Source organism: Rattus norvegicus, chromosome 4, assembly GCF_021556685.1.
Source record: "Rattus norvegicus strain SHRSP/BbbUtx chromosome 4, alternate assembly SHRSP_T2T, whole genome shotgun sequence".
NCBI lineage: Eukaryota > Metazoa > Chordata > Mammalia > Rodentia > Muridae > Rattus > Rattus norvegicus.
Window position 1 is genome coordinate 2515181 of NC_141537.1, and position 23525 is coordinate 2538705.

Here is a 23525-nt window from a genome sequence, read left to right on the forward strand (position 1 = left end):
TTTTATTTGTACTGTGAGGTAAAGATGCCCAGATGGAGGTGAGACTTGAACCAAAACATCTTCTGGGAATGTATGGTGTTACTGCTAAAGGCAAACTTGATACCAACAATGCTTATACCTAAACCACACAAAAAAACAAGAAAGAAAGAGAACTTCAGAGCAATTTTCCTTATGAATATCAAAGCAAAAATACTCAATAAACTTCTTACAAACCAAATACAAGCAACCATCAAAATGATAATCCATCATGATGAAGTAGATTTCATCCCAAGGATGCAGAGATGGTTCAATATATTGAAATCCATCAATGTAATTCACTAGTGGGGCAGGCAGTGAAAGGTACCCTGATTCCTGCTGGAGATAGGTTGAATCCCCAGGACACTTAAAGGGGACTGCCAGTGCCTTCCCAATTTACCAGGATATCAAGTCCCCCCAAAGACCCCATTTACAGATGTTTGAGACAGACCAGTCATGTAGGGCAATGCTGCAAGCCTCTTCACCAAAGGTCATGTAGGCTCAAGACAGATCAGAGGTAGAAGCAGGACCACACCTACAAATAAGTATATGAGGAGGTCTTCCCACACTCTCAGGACAAACCAATAGGAAGTACCTTCTGTCAGACACTGACTCATTCACAAAACTATTTAAGCACAATGAAAGGCGTGCAGGAATTATTCCATTGTCTACAAGCTTCTGTTCTAAGAGCTGTTACTCTGCCACTTGGAGATGAGATCTGCTCTCCAGAAATCATCACTGCCAGAATCTCCCTTGCACTCCTCACTGGCTAGTCAGTCCCCTGCTGGTTCAGCCCAGCCCAGGTAACCAAAGTGGCAGGCAGTGGGGGTAAGGAGAAGGACTGGCAATTGAGGTGGCAAAAAAATGTTCCCCCTCCCTGCCTGAGATCTTTCTCCCTTTACCTGTACCCACACAACTAGCCAGCCTGGTCAGAGATCACTGCTGAGAGCACTCTGGCACCAGAGCCCTACAATGTAGTGCTTGAACAATGATCAACAAAACTGCAGTGCGGGAAGGTGAGTCACCTCCCTCAACTCTGGAAACTAGCCACCTATCTTTTCCTGCTGAGTTTTCAGTCAGCACCATCTCAAGCTTAGGTCCAGCTGAAGGGGAAACTGAAGGCTCCTGGGAGAGCTACTCTCTGGAGTTGGCTGAAGGTCCCTCTAGCCCCTGTCTAAATCCTGACAGCCTGCAAAACAGCCTGCAATTGGTTTTGGCAGACTCCCTATCTAACCTGGTAAAGCAGCAGACACTTAAAGCCACAGGGCAGCTGCTCCTTCTTTAATATGCAAGAAGGCTTAATATTTTGAACTTCTGTGGAATCCCCCAAGGCCTAAAGGCCAAGGGAATGTTCCCCTTGGACAAACAGTTTCTCCTCTTTTCTGTAACAGACAGTTCACCCACCTACACACACAAAAACACAACATTAAAAAAATTCCTCAGTTCCTGCACCACCACCACCCCCAATCCTCCCCACCCCCACCCCACCCCCCACAGGTTCTTGCAGCTTTCCACAGCCCAACACCCACCCTGTGGCAGTGTGGGGTAAGTGTGGTCAAACTTCTAAGTCCTGTAAGGGGATTTGCTCTGTGGATGAGGTGATGCAGAAAACCCCCAAGGCTTCAAAGGAGACACTAAACAGACTGTCTGCTCCTCCCTCTCCCCCAAGGGCAGGACTCCATCAAAAAAACAAAGGAGCTTCCACCTGCCTCTCCCCTTACTCTGTCCTTAGAGTTAGTTGTTAAAACAGCCAATCAGATAAAGACCACATTAGGACAGAAGATATCACCTGTAAAGACAATGAAATACCCAAGGAGACCCAGAACCCCCCCTCCAAACCACCCCCTATTCTAAGGGCCACTGTTGACAGCACACCTAAAAGCTCTAAAACAAAAAGAAATAAATAAACACAAGAGGAGTAGAAGGCAGGAAATAATCAAATCAGAGCTGAAATCAACCAAGTAAAAACAAAAATGAGTATACAAAGAATCAGAATAACCAGGAGCTGGTTCTTTGAGAAAATCAACATGATAGATAAACCCTTAGACTAACCAGAGGTCACAGAGAGTGTATCCAAATTAACAAAATCAGAAATGAAAAGGGAGGCATAACAGCAGCCTATATTCAACAGAACTGGAAAATCTGGAGGAAATGGTCAATTTTCTAGACAGATACCAGGTACCAAAGCTAAATGAGGAACAAATAAACTATTTAAACACCCCCATAACTCCTAAAGAAATAGAAGCAGTTATTGTTATTAAGAGTCTCCCAACCAATAAGAGCCCAGGTCCAGATGCTTTTGTAGAACTAGAGTTTCATAAAGGTTACTCATTGTCAGAGCCCGAATGTGCAGAACTAGAGTTTCATAAAGGTTGCTCATTGTCAGAGTCCGGATGTGTAGGGCCGGACGTGCCTGAGGGAGAACCAGAGACAGGACTTGCCAAACCAGCTATCAGCCCCAAGGACACTGACCATCCGTAGCCGCCCCCTCCCCTTCCTTCACCCCCCTGAGTGAGATGAGCCACCCTAGATGCCTGCCGAGCTGCTAGATAACACATACTCCTTGCTGATGTCATTTCGCGCCGAAAGTAACCGTGCACCTTTTGAATTGACCAATCATGTGTAACCACACGAATGCCCCTTACCTCCCCTATATAAACCCCAGAGTTTGGAAGCTCGGGGTCGATTCCTCTGTCTCCTGTGTGAGATACGTGTTGACCCGGGATCCCACTAAGACTCGGGATCTCGTTAATAAAACCTACCTCTTGCTGTTACATCAAGAATGACTACTCGTGATTTCTGGGGGCACCCCACCCCTCGATCGGAGCAAGAGACGCGGCTCCCCATTTAGGGGTACGCTCTTTCATTTGGGGGCTCGTCTGGGATCAGAGCGTGACCCCCGGAACCCGAATGCCCCTTGGAGGTACGTTGGTGTGAGTGTTGAAAGTGGCCGCTGTGTATGTGTATGTGTGTGTGTGTGTGTGTGTGTGTGTGTGTGTGTGTGTGTGTGTGTACGTTGTGTTTCTCGTACTGTGTATTGTGCCATGGTCTAAGGTTTAAGTTGGGTGCGCTCGGGTGGAAGGGCTTCCCACCCCGACTTTGAGTGCACCCCTTTTTCGAGTACATTTGGGCAGATGGGTTTCCTGCCCCGTATTTGAGTGCACACGGGCAGAAGGGTTTCCCGCCCCGGACAGACAGTACACTTGGGCAGATGGGTTTCCTGCCCCCTATTTGAGTGTACTTGAGCAGAAGGGTTTCCCGCTCAGGACAGGCGCCTGTGAGTAGAAGGGTTTCCTACTCCAAATAGTCTTTTTCTTTCTTTTTTTTTCCTTTTTAGAAAGCGCACCGGGGGACGCCCCAATCGCGCAGGCTCTGGGACTCGTGAAAGAAGTTCCACGAGCCAAATTTTGTCAGGAGGACCCAGCAACGGACAGTCAAAAAAATCTGACTGTGACTTTGGAGGTCGCGTTCGGCTGCCTATTTAAGTATAGGCACGGACAAGTGTGCTTAGATGTGTTAGGGTCTGTTGTCTGTATTCTGTTTCTGTGTTTGGTATCCCAGAAGCAACTAAGGTTAAGCTGCAGTTTGGGCCAGGTACTGAAGGTATCAGGCATCTGTGGAAATTGGTTATAGGATGCTTTGTTTTAGTCTTGCTTGTCTGGTTTGTTTTCTGTGGTATTGTCAAGTGTCTTTTTTGGCTTTTGTTTCGTGTTTGACTTTGGACTGACGACTGTGTTTGAAATCATGTTTTGCTTTGTTCGTGGAAGAGTTTTACTTGGTCCCCTTAATGCTTAGTGAGTAAGAAACTTAATCTTATGGACCCCGCTCTAGTGGAGGTGTGTTGGTTGATAGCCAAAGTTAATTTTTAAAATAGTGTTTTATCTGTGCTTGTGCTCGCAGCACACAGTAGAGGGGAGCGAAATTATCTGCGGAGCTGCTGCAGCGAGCATGGGGACTTCTCAAGTCTCACCCAATTTTTCTGGCTCTTCAGGAGCTGTTTAAAAGGAAAAGGCTTAAGGTAAAAAGAAACATTATAGAGAGATTTCTTAGTGAATTACTACACCTTGCTTCGCGATCTCTGGGAATCTCATGGTGGACAGCTGAGATAAGGTGGAAAATGATTTAAATTTTGCTTGGGAGCAAAGAATCTTAAAGGCGGAGTTTCAGCCGGTATGACACTTAATGCTTAGCTGCCTAAAAGATCAGAAATGCTGTCAATAGGCTATAAAAAAAAAGGGACAGGCTGTGTTAGAAATGCTACAGGAAGAATGATCTAAAAAGGCTGAGAGCGAGGTGGGGCTATAAGGAAAACACACAGTAGGAGAGCGCTCATTTAGAGAAGTTCTTTAAGGAAGCCTGCCTTATCTGCTGTCTTTATTCCAAGGGAGGAGTCAGTCTCCAGCACTAAATTACTTGGCGGTGGCCAAGGTCAGGATTAATGTTTTCTTTTCCATGGGCCTTTAAACCCAGTGAGACAGTTTGGTAAAGGGCTACTACTGAGGTCCTGATAGCCCCAGGTGACTTGGTTACGATACTTCTGTCAGCCACCTGGCATCTAGCAACCAGGTTCTAACCATCTCTCCATCCTTTTGTTATTAGTTGTTACTAAAAGCCTAGTGTCATTTGAAGGCTGGTTCTCTTGAGAGGCAAAGCCACGGAGCTGACACTGAAGAGAGATAAATGCTGTTTGCCCTCTTCACAAGATTCTCTTGTTTTCTCACCATCCCATTTGAGATGCTTGTTAGTAACTGTTACAGGTCTTCTTTACCACTGATGAAAGATGGAATCCTACTAGAGGCCAGAAAAAAAATGTTCCAGACACGGATAGAAGGCCCTCACTTCTGCCTGCTCTCTTCAGACGCCTGAAGGTAGGGAGTGCCAGGTCTGCCGCCAGGCTCCAAGGGTGGGTCTCTGAGGGGCTGGAAAATGCCCCACCAATCTGGTTAAGATAAGGAAAGGATATAAAGAGAAAGTTACAGAAATTTAAAGGGTTAAGTTAAGTTGCTGAGAGTTAGTACAAGTTACAGGGAAAGAGTTAAAAAGAGCAGAAAGCTAGGGAAGAAAAGAGACAAAAAGAAGAGGAAGTTAGAGAGCTAAAGAGAGATAAAAGACGAGAGAGGAACATATACTGGCCACAGTAGTTAGGGAGCCTAGGAAGATAGTACCTGGCAACAGAAGAGAATTCCTGGCTAAAGATCAGTGTGCCTAATGCAAAGAAAAAAGGACACTGGGTCAGGGACTGCCCAAGAAAGAACAAGAGGGGCCACTGGAGAGCTTCTTGGTCCTAGAGTGCTGGCTATGTACAGAGATAGAAGGGAAGTGTGGATACAGGGACCCAATGCTCTGTGCTCCTATGCCCCCCAGTGGGCCAATATCCAAAGACCTTGAGTGCAAGGAGCTACTGGCAACGAACAATACTTATGGACTGCCCGAAGAACAGTGGACCTTGGCGTGGGCCGGGTAACCCACCCACTAATTCATGGTCATCCCTGACTGCCCCATCCCTTGCTCATGAGAAAATTGCTCTCCAAATTGGCTTGCGTGGGCTAAAATGGCTGGGTGAGGCCATGTGTATGCATATCTGCAGACTGTGTATGTGGAGCTTAAGATCTGTCTCAGTGCACCAGTACCTGATGCTGGGAGATCAATGGCTTAGTGCTGTTTTGCTTGGAACACATCGCTCCTGCCAGCCGGGCACTAATTATCACCCAATCCAGGACTTAAACTGTGATAGAGTGGCTGATGTCTTGCCTTTGAATAGAGTGTCCCAAAAGATGGGACCACTGGTCAGCTGCCATGGACTAGATCCTCCACCGGTTGGGGACAATCTGGTCACCTTGCTGCCCAATCCGGACCTGGAGCCACCACAGCACGAGTGTCAAGCACTGACAGAAGCCCATGGGTGGAGGAAAGACCTCTGCGACTGGCTGATTGACCCCTGCTAAAGGCCGAGGCTACCTTGTCTACAGACAGGAACAGTTCTCTTCATGAAGGTCAGAGATAAGTGGGTGCTGCCATGGTGGACAACACAATGTCATCTGGGATGGCTGAACCTCAACCCCCCAGTACATCAGTGCCACAGAAGCCTTTACCATCTCTTGGATGCCCTGGTGAAGCCAACAACTGTGAGTACTATTCATTGCTCAGGATATCAGGAGGGAAGTGATTCAGTGGCATGGGGCAATAACGAAGCAGATCAAGTGGCTCGAAAAATGGCTATGCAGGAGCCTATCCTGGTTGCAGGCCTCCAAGAGACAGCCACTGAGAACTAGGATCGGACTAAGGGATGGCCTCACTTAGAAAAGGCCCAAATTGCTTAAAAGATAAAGGACAATGGCACACTTGAGGGGAAAGCTATACTCCCCAGAGAACAAAGAAAAGACTCACTTTGCCAAATACAGAAATCGACTCATTTAGGAGATAAGAAGTTTGTCCATGTAGTTAAGGTGTATGTAACAGACTTTAAGATTTTAGCCAGAGAGACAGTAGAAAGTATAAGGTATGTCAATAAGTGAATGCTTAGCAAGCAAACAGGGCAAAGAGACCTAGAGAGTTTAGTGAAAAGTCGAAATGAACTTCACTGAGATAAAACCAGAAAAATATAATCACAAGTATCTCCTAGTGCTTGTAGATACTTTTTCAGGAATAGATAGAAGGTTTCCTCACCAAATGAGAGACGGCCTCTGCAATCATCAAGAAGATACTGGAAGACGGAAGTCCCACACCCGCGGATCCCGGCCCGCAGCAGCTCTCTGCACCCAGACCCGGTGAGAGAGAGACGCAACCGCCTGGTCAGGTGGGCACTCCTGAGGCTGCAGAGCAGAAGAGACCACCAACACTGCTCACCCCTGCCCACATCCCTGGCCCAAGAGGAAACTGTATAAGGCCTCTGGGCTCCCGTGGGGGAGCGGCAGGACCCCTGCCAGAGACACAGCCGGACCCTGAAGGAAACAGACCGGATAAACAGTTCTCTGCACCCAAATCCCATGGGAGGGAGAGCTAAACCTTCAGAGAGGCAGACAAGCCTGGGAAACCAGAAGAGACTGCTCCCTGCACACACATCTCGGACGCCAGAGGAAAAAGCCAAAGACCATCTGGAACCCTGGTGCACTGAAGCTCCCGGAAGGGGCGGCACAGGTCTTCCTGGTTGCTGCCGCTGCAGAGAGCCCCTGGGCAGCACCCCACGAGCGAACCTGAGCCTCGGGACCACAGGTAAGACCAAATTTTCTGCTGCAAGAAAGCTGCCTGGTGAACTCAAGACACAGGCCCACAGGAACAGCTGAAGACCTGTAGAGAGGAAAAACTACACGCCCGAAAGCAGAACACTCTGTCCCCATAACTGACTGAAAGAGAGGAAAACAGGTCTACAGCACTCCTGACACACAGGCTTATAGGACAGTCTAGCCACTGTCAGAAATAGCAGAACAAAGTAACACGAGAGATAATCTGATGGTGAGAGGCAAGCGCAGGAACCCAAGCAACAGAAACCAAGACTACATGCCATCATCGGAGCCCAATTCTCCCACCAAAACAAACATGGAATATCCAAACACACCAGAAAAGCAAGATCTAGTTTCAAAATCATATTTGATCATGATGCTGGAGGACTTCAAGAAAGACATGAACACACTTAGGGAAGCACAGGAAAACATTAATAAACAAGTAAAAGCCTACAGAGAGGAATCGCAAAAATCCCTGAAAGAATTCCAGGAAAACACAATCAAACAGTTGAAGGAATTAAAAATGGAAATAGAAGCAATCAAGAAAGAACACATGGAAACAACCATGGATATAGAAAACCAAAAGAAGAGACAAGGAGCTGTAGATACAAGCTTCACCAACAGAATACAAGAGATGGAAGAGAGAATCTCAGGAGCAGAAGATTCCACAGAAATCATTGACTCAACTGTCAAAGATAATGTAAAGCGGAAAAAGCTACTGGTCCAAAACATACAGGAAATCCAGGACTCAATGAGAAGATCAAACCTAAGGATAATAGGTATAGAAGAGAGTGAAGACTCCCAGCTCAAAGGACCAGTAAATATCTTCAACAAAATCATAGAAGAAAACTTCCCTAACCTAAAAAAAGAGATACCCATAGACATACAAGAAGCCTACAGAACTCCAAATAGATTGGACCAGAAAAGAAACACCTCCCGTCACATAATTGTCAAAACACCAAACGCACAAAATAAAGAATGAATATTAAAAGCAGTAAGGGAAAAAGGTCAAGTAACATATAAAGGGAGACCTATCAGAATCACACCAGACTTCTCGCCAGAAACTATGAAGGCCAGAAGATCCTGGACTGATGTCATACAGACCCTAAGAGAACACAAATGCCAGCCCAGGTTACTGTATCCAGCAAAACTCTCAATTAACATTGATGGAGAAACCAAGATATTCCATGACAAAACCAAATTTACACAATATCTTTCTACAAATCCAGCACTACAAAGGATAATAAATGGTAAAGCCCAACATAAGGAGGCAAGCTATACCCTAGAAGAAGCAAGAAACTAATCGTCTTGGCAACAAAACAAAGAGAATGAAAGCACACAAACATAACCTCACATCCAAATATGAATATAAAGGGAAGCAATAATCACTATTCCTTAATATCTCTCAATATCAATGGCCTCAACTCCCCAATAAAAAGACATAGATTAACAAACTGGATACGCAATGAGGACCCTGCATTCTGCTGCCTACAGGAAACACACCTCAGAGACAAAGACAGACACTACCTCAGAGTGAAAGGCTGGAAAACAACTTTCCAAGCAAATGGTCAGAAGAAGCAAGCTGGAGTAGCCATTCTAATATCAAATAAAATCAATTTCCAACTAAAAGTCATCAAAAAAGATAAGGAAGGACACTTCATATTCATCAAAGGAAAAATCCACCAAGATGAACTCTCAATCCTAAATATCTATGCCCCAAATACAAGGGCACCTACATACGTAAAAGAAACCTTACTAAAGCTCAAAACACACATTGCACCTCACACAATAATAGTGGGAGATTTCAACACACCACTCTCATCAATGGACAGATCATGGAAACAGAAATTAAACAGTGATGTCGACAGACTAAGAGAAGTCATGAGCCAAATGGACTTAACGGATATTTATAGAACATTCTATCCTAAAGCAAAAGGATATACCTTCTTCTCAGCTCCTCGTGGTACTTTCTCCAAAATTGACCATATAATTGGTCAAAAAACGGGCCTCAACAGGTACAGAAAGATAGAGATAATCCCATGCGTGCTATCGGACCACCACGGCCTAAAACTGGTCTTCAATAACAATAAGGGAAGAATGCCCACATATACGTGGAAATTGAACAATGCTCTACTCAATGATAACCTGGTCAAGGAAGAAATAAAGAAAGAAATTAAAAACTTTTTAGAATTTAATGAAAATGAAGATACAACATACCCAAACTTATGGGACACAATGAAAGCTGTGCTAAGAGGAAAACTCATAGCGCTGAGTACCTGCAGAAAGAAACAGGAAAGAGCATATGTCAGCAGCTTGACAGCACACCTAAAAGCTCTAGAACAAAAAGAAGCAAATACACCCAGGAGGAGTAGAAGGCAGGAAATAATCAAACTCAGAGCTGAAATCAACCAAGTAGAAACAAAAAGGACCATAGAAAGAATCAACAGAACCAAAAGTTGGTTCTTTGAGAAAATCAACAAGATAGATAAACCCTTAGCCAGACTAACGAGAGGACACAGAGAGTGCATCCAAATTAACAAAATTAGAAATGAAAAGGGAGACATAACTACAGATTCAGAGGAAATTCAAAAAATCATCAGATCTTACTATAAAAACCTATATTCAACAAAATTTGAAAATCTTCAGGAAATGGACAATTTCCTAGACAGATACCAGGTATCGAAGTTAAATCAGGAACAGATAAACCAGTTAAACAACCCCATAACTCCTAAGGAAATAGAAGCAGTCATTAAAGGTCTCCCAACCAAAAAGAGCCCAGGTCCAGACGGGTTTAGTGCAGAATTCTATCAAACCTTCATAGAAGACCTCATACCAATATTATCCAAACTATTCCACAAAATTGAAACAGATGGAGCACTACCGAATTCCTTCTACGAAGCCACAATTACTCTTATACCTAAATCACACAAAGACGCAACAAAGAAAGAAAACTTCAGACCAATTTCCCTTATGAATATCGACGCAAGAATACTCAATAAAATTCTGGCAAACCGAATTCAAGAGCACATCAAAACAATCATCCACCATGATCAAGTAGGCTTCATCCCAGGCATGCATGGATGGTTTAATATACGGAAAACCATCAACGTGATCCATCATATAAACAAACTGAAAGAACAAAACCACATGATCATTTCATTAGATGCTGAGAAAGCATTTGACAAAATTCAACACCCCTTCATGATAAAAGTCCTGGAAAGAATAGGAATTCAAGGCCCATACCTAAACATAGTAAAAGCCATATACAGCAAACCAGTTGCTAACATTAAACTAAATGGAGAGAAACTTGAAGCAATTCCACTAAAATCAGGGACTAGACAAGGCTGCCCACTCTCTCCCTACTTATTCAATATAGTTCTTGAAGTTCTAGCCAGAGCAATCGGACAACAAAAGGAGATCAAGGGGATACAGATCGGAAAAGAAGAGGTCAAAATATCACTATTTGCAGATGACATGATAGTATATTTAAGTGATCCCAAAAGTTCCACCAGAGAACTACTAAAGCTGATAAACAACTTCAGCAAAGTGGCTGGGTATAAAATTAACTCAAATAAATCAGTTGCCTTCCTCTATACAAAAGAGAAACAAGCCGAGAAAGAAATTAGGGAAACGACACCCTTCATAATAGACCCAAATAATATAAAGTACCTCGGTGTGACTTTAACCAAGCAAGTAAAAGATCTGTACAATAAGAACTTCAAGACACTGAGGAAAGAAATTGAAGAAGACCTCAGAAGATGGAAAGATCTCCCATGCTCATGGATTGGCAGGATTAATATAGTAAAAATGGCCATTTTACCAAAAGCGATCTACAGATTCAATGCAATCCCCATCAAAATACCAATCCAATTCTTCAAAGAGTTAGACAGAACAATTTGCAAATTCATCTGGAATAACAAAAAACCCAGGATAGCTAAAGCTATCCTCAGCAATAAAAGGACTTCAGGGGGAATCACTATCCCTGAACTAAAGCAGTATTACAGAGCAATAGTGATAAAAACTGCATGGTATTGGTACAGAGACAGACAGATAGACCAATGGAATAGAATTGAAGACCCAGAAATGAACCCACACACATATGGTCACTTGACTTTTGACAAAGGAGCCAAAACCATCCAATGGAAAAAAGATAGCATTTTCAGCAAATGGTGCTGGTTCAACTGGAGGGCAACATGTAGAAGAATGCAGATCGATCCTTGCTTATCACCCTGTACAAAGCTTAAGTCCAAGTGGATCAAGGACCTCCACATCAAACCAGACACACTCAAACTAATAGAAGAAAAACTAGGGAAGCATCTGGAACACATGGGCACTGGAAAAAATTTCCTGAACAAAACACCAATGGCTTATGCTCTAAGATCAAGAATCGACAAATGGGATCTCATAAAACTGCAAAGCTTCTGTAAGGCAAAGGACACTGTGGTTAGGACAAAACGGCAACCAACGGATTGGGAAAAGATCTTTACCAATCCTACAACAGATAGAGGCCTTATATCCAAAATATACAAAGAACTCAAGAAGTTAGACCGCAGGGAAACAAATAACCCTATTAAAAATGGGGTTCAGAGCTAAACAAAGAATTCACAGCTGAGGAATGCCGAATGGCTGAGAAACACCTAAAGAAATGTTCAACATCTTTAGTCATAAGGGAAATGCAAATCAAAACAACCCTGAGATTTCACCTCACACCAGTGCGATTGGCTAAGATCAAAAACTCAGGTGACAGCAGATGCTGGCGAGGATGTGGAGAAAGAGGAACACTCCTCCATTGTTGGTGGGATTGCAGACTGGTAAAACCATTCTGGAAATCAGTCTGGAGTTTCCTCAGAAAATTGGACATTGAACTGCCTGAGGATCCAGCTATACCTCTCTTGGGCATATACCCAAAAGATGCCTCAACATATAAAAGAGACACGTGCTCCACTATGTTCATCGCAGCCTTATTTATAATAGCCAGAAAATGGAAAGAACCCAGATGCCCTTCAACAGAGGAATGGATACAGAAAATGTGGTACATCGACACAATGGAATATTACTCAGCTATCAAAAACAACGAGTTTATGAAATTCGTAGGCAAATGGTTGGAACTGGAAAATATCATCCTGAGTGAGCTAACCCAATCACAGAAAGACATGCATGGTATGCACTCATTGATAAGTGGCTATTAGCCCAAATGCTTGAATTACCGTAGATCCCTAGAACAAACGAAACTCAAGACAGATGATCAAAATGTGAATGCTTCACTCCTTCTTTAAATGAGGAAAAAGAATACCCTTGGCAGGGAAGGGAGAGGCAAAGATTAAAACAGAGACTTAAGGAACACCCATTCAGAGCCTGCCCCACATGTGGCCCATACATATACAGCCACCCAATTAGACAAGATGGATGAAGCAAAGAAGTGCAGACCGACAGGAGCCGGATGTAGATCGCTCCTGAGAGACACAGCCAGAATACAGCAAATATAGAGGCGAATGCCAGCAGCAAACCACTGAACTGAGAATAGGTCCCCTATTGAAGGAATCAGAGAAAGAAGTGGAAGAACTTGAAGGGGCTCGAGACCCCAAAAGTACAACAATGCCAAGCAACCAGAGCTTCCAGGGACTAAGCCACTACCTAAAGACTATACATGGACTGACCCTGGACTCTGACCCCATAGGTAGCAATGAATATCCTAGTAAGAGCACCAGTGGAAGGGGAAGCCCTGGGTCCTGCTAAGACTGAACCCCCAGTGAACTAGTCTATGGGGGGAGGGCGGCAATGGGGGGAGGGTTGTGAGGGGAACACCCATAAGGAAGGGGAGGGGGGAGGGTGATGTTTGCCCGGAAACCGGGAAAGGGAATAACACTCGAAATGTACATAAGTAATACTCAAGTTAATAAAAAAAAGAAAAAAAAGAAAAAAAAAAAAAAAAAAAAAAGAAGATACTGAAAGAAATCTTCCCCCGATTTGGAATGCCCAAGGTAATCTGGTCAGACATAGGCCCTACTTTCGTTGCCAAGGTAAGCCAGGGTGTGGCCAAGTATTTAGAGGTCAATTGGAAATTACATTGTATTTACAGACCTCAAAGTTCAGGACAGGTAGAGTAAATAAATAAAATTTTAAAAGAGACCCTGACCAAATTATATTAACCATGGAGACTGGCACAGACTGGGTGACACTCCTTCCCTTTTGCTCTCTTCAGAGCAAGAAATACCCCTTCCAGATTCAGCCTTACCCCCTTTGATATGGGGCCTCAGCCCCCCCTGACTGTATTAGATGATGTTACTGAACCAACATGTCATAGTGCCATAGTAATAATGATTTGTGTGCCAGGCTAAAAGACCTACAGGTGATACAGAAAGAAATCTGCTCACAGCTGACAGCAGCCTATGCTCCGGGGACCCCTAGGACATCTCATCAGTCATGAGTTCCAGGAGACTGCTGCTACACTGAGCCCAGACACTCGAGCCTCGCTGGAAAGGACCATACCTGGTGCTGCTGACCACCCTGACAGCTGTCAATTCTCAGCCCTCACCAGCCGCGTACTAGCTGTTGGGGCGGAGAGCTGGGACCTAGAGGGAAATTCAGTCATGTTTGTCCTGGGTTCTATTAAGATAGGTGTGGGATAGGCTTGATTTCCATTACAAATGATGTAACACTGCATATGTTCGTACTCTTAACACTTCTTGGGACTGTGCCTCAGGGATCACAGTCTGTATAAGCTTAGAAGTTCTAAAAGCTAGTCATGACCTCGGTGTATAGGCTTGGATAGTGTTCAGATTAGAATCCTCATGTTAAGAAAACAATACCAAGCTGTTATGCTAGATGAAGCTTTGTTCTCCATGAAGTTCTAAGATTAGAACTATTAACAACAAAAAAAGAAGTGGGGAATGTAGAACTAGAGTTTCATAAAGGTTACTCATTGTCAGAGCCCAAATGTGCAGAACTAGAGTTTCATAAAGGTTGCTCATTGTCAGAGTCCGGATGTGCAGGGCCGGACGTGCCTGAGGGAGAACCAGAGATAGGACTTGCCAAACCAGCTATCAGCCCCAAGGACACTGACCATCCTTAGCCACCCCCTCCCCTTCCTTCACCCCCCTGAGTGAGATGAGCCACCCTACCTGCCTGCCGAGCTGCTAGATAACACATACTCCTTGCTGATGTCATTTCGCGCCAAAAGTAACCGTGCACGTTTTGAATTGACCAATCATGCGTAACCTCACGAATGCCCCTTACCTCCCCTATATAAACCCCAGAGTTTGGAAGCTCGGGGTCGATTCCTCTGTCTCCTGTGTGAGATACGAGTCGACCCAGGATCCCGCTAAGACCCGGGATCTCGTTAATAAAACCTACCTCTTGCTGTTACATCAAGAATGGCTACTCGTGATTTCTGGGGGTATCCCACCCCGCGATCGGAGTGAGAGACACGGCTCCCCGTTTAGGGGTACACTCTTTCAGTTTCAGGTCTGAATTCTACCAGACCTTCACAGAAGACCTCATACTAATATTGTTCAAACTATTCTACAGAATTGAAACAGATGGAACACACCTAACTTCCTTCTATGAATTAATAATTGTAAAATAAGATTATACAATTAATCTTACACTGAAACCACACAAAGACCCAACAAATAAAAAGAAGTTCAGACCAATTTCCCTTATGATTATTGATGCAAAATACTCATAAATGTCTTACAAACGGAATCCAAGAACACATCGAAATGATCATCCATCATAATCAATTAGGCTTCATTCCAGGGATTCAGGGATTGTTTAATATACGAAAATCCATCAATGCAATCCACTATATAAACTAACCCAAAGATAAGAAGGAAATATTCATTTGATTAGATGCTGAAAAAGCATTTCACAAAGTTCAACACCCCTTCATGATAAAAGTCCTGGAAAAAATCAGGAATTCAAGACCCATATCTGTACATAGTAAAAGCAATATACAGCAAACCAATAGCTTACATCAAACTAAATGGAGAGAAAATTAAAGCAACTCAACTAAAATCAGGAACTAAACAAGACTGCCCACTTATTCAATCTAATAGTCGAAGTCATAGCCAGAGCAATCAGACAGTGAAAAGAGGTCAAAGGGATACAAATTTGAAAGGAAGTAATCAAATTATCACTATTTGCAGATGATATGATAGTATAGTTAAGTGACCCCAAAAGTTCCACCTGAGAACTACTTAACCTGATAAACAACTTCAGCAAAGTACCGGGATATAAAATTAACTCAAACAATTCAGTAGCTTTCTTCTACTCAAAGGATAAACAGGCTGAGAAAAAAATTAAGGAAATGACACCCTTCACAATATTCCCAAGTAATATAAAATATCTTGGTGTGACTTTAACCAGACAAACGAAAGATCTGTATGACAAGAACTTCAAGTCTCTTAAGAAAAAAATTAAGGAAGAACTGAGAAGATGGAAAGATCTTCCATGCTCATGGATTGGCATGATTAATATAGTAAAGATGGCCATTTTGCCAAAAGCAATCTATAGATTCTATACAATCTTCATCAATATCCCTACTCAACTCTTTATAGAGATAAAAAGAGCAATTTGCAAAACCCAGGATAGCGAAAACTATACTCAACATTAAAAGAACTTCTGTGAGAATCACTATCCCTGACTTCAAGCAGTATTACAGAGGAATCGGCATAAAAACTGTATGGGATTGGTACAGAGACATACAGATAGATCAGTGGAATAGAATTGAAGACCCAGAAATAAACCCATACACCTATACTCACTTGATCTTTGACAAAGGAGCTAAAACCATCCTATGGCAGAAAAATAACATTTTCGACAAATGGTGCTGGTACAATTGGAGGTCAGCAGGTAGAAGAATGCAAATTGATCCATTCTTATTACAATGTACAAAGCTTAAGTCCAAGTGGATCAAGGCCCTTCACATAAAACCAGATACACTCACTCTAAGAGAAGAAAAAATGGGGAAGTGTCTCAAACACATGGGCACTGGGCAAATTAACTGAACAAAACGCCAATGGCTCATGCTCTAATATCAGGAATCGGCAAATATGGGAATGCAAATCAAAACAACCCTGAGATTTCACCTCACACCAGTGAGAATTGCTAAGATCAAAAACTCAGGTGACAGCAAATGCTGGCGAGGATGTGGAGAAAGAGGAATACTCCTCCATTGTTGGTGGGGTTGCAGACTGGTACAACCATTCTGGAAATCAGTCTGGAGGTTCCTCAGAAAATTGGACATTGACATACCTGAGGATCCAGCTATACCTCTCTTGGACATATACCCAAAAGACGCCCCAACATAGAAAAAAGACACGTGCTCCACTATGTTCATAGCAGCCTTATTTATAATAGCCAGAAGCTGTAAATAACCCAGATGCCCTTCAACAGAGGAATGGATACAGAAAATGTGGTACATCGACACAATGGAATATTACTCAGCTATGAAAAAGAATGCCTTGATGAAATTCATAGGCAAATGGTTGGAACTGGAAAATATCATCCTGAGTGAAGTAACCCAATCACAGAAAAACACACATGGTATGCACTCATTGATAAGTGGCTATTAGCCCAAATGCTTGAATTACCTTAGATGCATATAGCACATGAAACTCAAGATGGATGATCACAATGTGAATGCTTCACTCCTTCTTTAAAAGGGGAACAAGAATACCCTTGGCAGGGAATAGAGAGGCAAAGATTAAAACAGACACAGAAGGAACACCCATTCAGAGCCTTCCCCACATGTGGCCCATTCATATACAGCCACCCAATTAGACTAGATGGATGAAGCAAAGAAGTTCAGGCCGACAGGAGCCGGATGTAGATCTCTCCTGAGAGACACAGCCAGAATACAGCAAATACAGAGGCGAATGCCTGCAGCAAACCACTGAACTGAAAATAGGACCCCAGTTGAAGGAATCTGAGAAAGAACTGGAAGAGCTTGAAGGGGCTCAAGACCCCATATGAACAACAATGCCAAGCAACCAGAGCTTCCAGGGATTAAGCCACTACATAAAGACTATACATGGACTGACCCTGGACTCCGACGTCATAGGTAGCAATGAATATCCTAGTAAGAGCACCAGTGGAAGGGAAGCCCTTGGTCCTGCTAAGACTGAACCCCCAGAGAATGTGATTGTTGGAAGGAGGGTGGAAATGGGGGGAGGATGGGGAGGGGAACACCCATAATAAAGGGGAGGGGGAGGGGCTAGGGGGATGTTGGCCCAGAAACCGGGAAAGGGAATAACACTCGAAATGTAAATAAGAAATACTCAAGGTAATAAAAAAAATTTAAAAAAATCGACAAATGGGACCTCATAAAGCTGCAAAACTTTTGTAAAGCAAAAGACACTGTCAATAGGATGAAATGGCAACCAACAGATTGGGAAAAGATCTTTAGCAATCCTCCATCTGATACAGGGCTAATATCTAAAACATACAAAAAACTCAAGAAGTTAGAATCCAGAGAGTGAAATAACCCTATTAAAAATGGGGTACAGAGCTAAACAAATCATTCTCAGCTGAAGGTTATTGAATAGCCAAAAAACAGCTAAAGAAATGTTCAATATCCGGAGACATCAGGGAAATGTAAATCAAAACAACCCTGAAATTCTACCTCACACCATTCAGAAAAGCTGATATAAAAAACGCAGTTGACAGCAGATGCTGGGGAGGATGTGGAGAAAGAGGTGCACTCTTCCATTGTTGGTGGGATTGCAAACTGGTACAACCACTTTGTAAATCAGTCTGGAGTTTCCTCAGAAAATTGGAGATTGCACTACCTGAGAACCCAGCTATACCTCTCTTGGGCATATACCCAAAAGATGCTCCAACATACAACAAAGACACATGCTCCACTATGTTCATATCAGCCTCATTTATAATAGCCAGAAGTTGGAATGAACCCATATGCCCTTCAACAGAGGAGTGGATTCAAAAATGGTACATCTACACAGTGGAGTACTACTCAGCTATCAAAAACAATGACTTCATGAAATTCATAGACAAATGGATTGAACTAGAAAATATCATCCTGAGTAAGGTTACTCAGTCCAGGAAAACACACTTGGTATGCACTCATTGATAAGTGGATATTAGCCAAAAAGCTCGAATTACCCAAGATGCAGTCCACAGACCACAGGAAGCTCAAGAAGAAGGATGACCAAAATTCAGATGCTCCCACTCCTTCTTAATAGGGGATATGTATGTATGTATGTATGTATGTATGTATGTATGTATATATGTATGTATGTATGTATGTATATGTATATATGTACATACATGTATGTATATGTATGTGTACATGTACATGTACATGTACATGTATATGTATATGTATATGTATATGTATATGTATATGTATATGTACATGTACATGTACATGTATATGTATATGTATATGCATATGTATATGTATATGTATATGCATATGTACATGTAAATGTATATGTATATGTATATGTATATATGTATAAGTATATGTATATGTATATGTATATGTATATGTTGTATACTAGATAAGATTGATGAAGTTATAAAATGCATCCTGAAATGAACCAGATATAGATCTCTCCTGAGAGACACATCCAGAGCATGTCCAATACAGAAGTCAATGCTAGCAGCAAACTACTGACCTGAGAACAAGACCCTTGGAGGGAATGAGACGAAATATTGAAAGAGGTGAAGGAGCCTGCATCCCCATCAAAACAACAATGCCAACCAAACAGAGCTTCCAGGGCCTAAACCAGTAAAGAAAGACTATACATGGAATAATCCATGGATCCAACTGCATATATAGCAGAGAACAGACTTGTTGTGGCATCAGGGGAAGGGGAAGCCCCCGGTCTTGCCAAGGTTGGAGCACCAGTGCAGGGGAATATGGGGAGGGGGGGAATAAAGTGGATGTATAGGGGGAATACCTGTATGGGGGAGGGGGATGGGAGGGAATGGGGGCTTATACACAGGAAATTGGGAAGGGGTATAATGTTTGAAATGTAAGTAAAGAAATATATCTAATAAAAATTTTTAAAAAATTAAAATTTAGGAACCAAGAAGATGCCAATGCCAGTTCTAGCTATAATGTTTAGGTCCTGAGATGGAGATGGGGAGTTAACAAAAGTGAAGACACTGACCAGCTTTTGATTTTCAGGCAAGTGGCCACAAATAACTTGAGCCTCCTATATTTATACAATGACAATTGTGCTTACCCAAGCAGTGATATCACTGCTTACATTATTAAAAGAAATCATAATATCCACATTTCAAAAGCTCTATCTTTACACAAAGCCCCCAATATTTCCCCTTCCTCCTTCTCCCATTCCTTGGATCAGTCACCACCTAAACTTATTTAGCATTAAAAAGCACAATTTCAGCAATACAAAAGAGATGTCTGGCGAGGCATGTCCTGTATACAGGAAGACATACCGGTCTGGTAGCAAACATGCTTACATAGTTATGCATGGTGAGAGGCCGAATTAAACATTTGTTGGTAAACTATCTCTAGCTATTATCTCCATCATAATTCCTTTTTAATTGCAGACAGACAAGTTCATTTTACAAAGCAGATCTTCTAGACATTTTTCTAATATATAGATCTTTGTAAGATGTAATCATTCTAAGAGCCATTTTCAAGTCTCTATCAATCCAACATAATCTCTGCATTTTCCATGTCTCTACTGATCAGCTATAGCTTCTTAAAAACAGTTATGTAAGCAGGACCTACATTTCTCCACAACTGACACAGACTTGCTCAGTGTGACTGGGTACTTCTCTACAGATATGATTATAAGTCTCAAATTCCCCGGATTTATAGTAACATCTGGAGGATTGATAGATACCAAAAGAGGTGAAGAACATTTTTTCCCTTGAAAGAGTTTTGAAAAATGTAGAATCATCCACAGTGACTTAGTCTGTGTGACTCCAGATGGCCTTGTCCATGACTGATAAAGTGATACAATTTTGATAATGATTATATGCAGTACAATGAAGGAAAGGAGAGCTTGTAGGGCATGCAAACTTGGTACTAAATATAAAGGCCACCAAATTTACCTTGTCAAATGAAAAGTGTTTTCCATGGACTTGCTACAGTAGAATCCTGTCACTGAAGCTCTCACATGCTATTCCTTGTAGCAGCTTCATGGCCACTGCCAGAAAGAGGTAGCACCTCTGCTAAATTATTTCTGATACATGCATCTGAGTGCAGTCTCCAGAGAACATGTAAAAAGTCATGGGACTGTGTTCCAAGCTAATCATCCTGGTGCCTGTGAAATGGAGAAGAAAGAAACCCTGTGGCTTGACAGAGCCCCAGTCTAGCTAAATTGGTAATTTCATGGTCAGCTTGAGACCATGTCACAAAATCAATACAGTAGAGTGACTGAGAATGATACCCAGTATTGACCTTTGACTTCCTTATTCACACCTGTGGACATGCACCTGCAGACACATGTACCCCCACACAAACATGTACACACAAAGTACTGCGACCTTATAAGCAGACTCAAGCCTCTTTAGAAAGTTTCATGTCATTTTTTACCCTGTAACATTTCTCATACAGCACACTGTTCCTTATTTTTTGCACTTTATCTTTTCTTAGTTTTAGATATATTATGCCCATTACCTATCATAATGAATTTCATCTTTAAAAATAACCTCAGAATCATTATATTCATTCAGCCTCCCTGTCTTTAGGCAACAGAAATCATTTTTTTAACTTATTTTTACAGGAGACTGGAGAGATGACGGAGAAGTTAAGAACATGTACTACTTTTGAAGAAGACCCATGTTAGATTCAAAGGACAAGATGACTCATAATCACTGGTAATTTCAGTTTCAGGTACCCAATATCCTTCCTTTTCTAGCCTTCACAGGCAACCCTATGCAGACAGATATTTACACATAATTTAATAAACACCCCCCACATTTACAATTTAAATTATTTTCTGGCCTTATTTTTTTTTTAACTAGGACAAAGAGGGTAAAATTATTCAATCTACTTCAAATTTCTGAAGGGGAACATTTTGCCTTCTCAATAGGATACAAACCCCTCCAGATTTAGAGGTATCTAAATCTAAGTTGACACAAGTGTCCATCATATACGTTAATGTGCCTTTTGAATTGTCTTTTACTTTTCCATAATGGGTATTACTTACAATTGTGTTGCTGCAGATTTGGTTTTACCACAGGCTTCTTTGATGCCCTGAGCTGCTTTGATTTTAATTTCTGCTCCTCTCTCAATTAGCTTCTAACCCTACATTGTTATTCTATCTTATCATTCATTTTATAACATCCATGCTCCATAAATTTGAAGAAGATAACAAAAATTGCTGCTTAAAGTGTACTTCTTTTCCTTATAGTCACTCTATTGAAAAACATAGACTTTTGCCTTTAAGTGTTGTTTTGTTTCTTTGACACAAGCTTTTTCCTTGAGTATAATAATATTGTTTTACTCTTTTAAATTTATCCTTTCCAAGTAAGACAATAGAAAACTTGTGGGGGTGCTTTGTAAATGAATATGAGGATGATCCCTCTTGTCTATATTTTGATGTCTTCTAAATTTGAAAAATGAGTGCTGATTCAGCAACAAAATCCTGCACAGGCAACCACTGTGGAGAGTCCAGTGGAAGTATTCCAGGACTCCTGATGGATTGCAGATCCCCTTGGACTCATACACTTGACATTTTTAACTAATACATTACCCTAAACCCAGGTTGTTGGGGTATTTTCTTTCATCCTCTACCTCATATCTCAGAAAGAACAAAGAATATGATATTGGAACAAGGTCACTTGATTCTATTTCACAATGTGACTAAGAAACCTGGAATCTCTTGTAGTATTCCTGATTTGGTTATAAAGGAGAACATTTTGTTTTATTTCTCTAGTTACATATAGTACATTTCAGTGTAGATGCAGCAGGGGCGGGCGGGGGAGCTGGTGCCGTTGTTAGTGAAAGGAAAATTATACAGATTTAAGGTTTAAAAAATATGAAGTTAAAAGAGTAAGTTTCAAAATTCACATACTCAGAGCTAAAACAGGCCCGGGGGAGCCTAGGCACGCCCAGGCCCTGTGGGGCCTACCCCACCTTTAAGACTAACAGACCATAAAGATAAGGAAAAATGAATGCAGGAACCAGCCTGAGTTATCAGTGCTGACTCATAGGCTATCTGGAAGGAAGGGATAAGCCCCTAGCTCCTGACATTCTGGACGCCCCAGCTTGCAAGTACTCTTTTGCTATGTAACCATGCATCTGCGCCTCATTTGTATCCACCAATCAAGTCCCTGTAACCATGCATCTGCTTCTGTATGCCTGCTTCTGCTCCCAGAACCCTATAAAAACCCATCCCTGATCTTGCTGGGTGCACTAGTCCTCCCGAGCTGACTGAGATGCCCGCCTGTACCTGTGTATCTGGACAAAAAACCCTCTTGCTGATTGCATCTGGTGGTCTCGGCGGGGTCATTGAGCTTGGGGATCTCCTTCCCGAAGGAAGATTCTCTCTGAGGGTCTTTCATTAGCACCCATACAAGTCTGCTCACATCCCAGATACCGAAACGCTGTGGGTCACTTGGTTCATGCGTCCATGAAGAACGCAGCTAGCTTTCGAGAATTAATGTGAATTGCAGGACACCTTGATCATGGACATTTTGAAAGCACTTGTGGCCCTGGGTTCCTCCTGGGGCTACACCTGTCTGATAGTCTCTTGAGGCTCAATCGCTGCCCCCTCTGCGGTTTCGCTCCCTTGAGGGGGGGCGTATCACATGGCTGGGACTCTGCTCCAAGGGCCTCTCCCCTCGGCCCTCAGTCTCCTGAAGTTCAGACGTGGGCGGCGTCCAGCGTTCTTCCAAGCCTGGTGGGTCTGAGAGGGCCTCCTCCTCCCCATCCACTGGCGCCGCACGCTGGCCACCTCCTCCTGGCTCCTTCCTGCTCACTCCACCGCTCCCGCTCCCGTCCTCGCCCTCTCTCCCCACCGTGGGGACGCGTTGGCATGGGCCGGTCAGGTGCCTGGGCGCGAGAGGGGCCTTGTCACCGGGGTCGGTCATAGTGCCTCTGGTCTGGTGGGAGGCGGGCCCCGCACACTGGCTCAGTGCATCTGCCGCCGCCCCGCACCCGCCAGTGCGCGAGGAGAGAGTGACCTTCGAGGGGGGGAATACTGCACCCGCCAGGGCTGGTCTCAGGTATCTCTCCTCCCCCCTTCCCTCTGCCGGGTGCCAACCACTAGGGCACCAGTCGTTCGCTGATGCGACTTGCCCCCGGGATGTGGGAGCTGGCCGGGGTAGAGAGGTCACAGG

The 23525-nt window shown here is 43.0% G+C and overlaps 1 pseudogene; it reads left to right on the forward strand.

Moving 5' to 3' along the window:
* The first annotated feature begins 22781 nt into the window (after nt 1-22781).
* LOC120102646 (5.8S ribosomal RNA) lies at nt 22782-22935 on the forward strand (annotated as a pseudogene).
* The last annotated feature ends 590 nt before the right edge of the window (nt 22936-23525 follow it).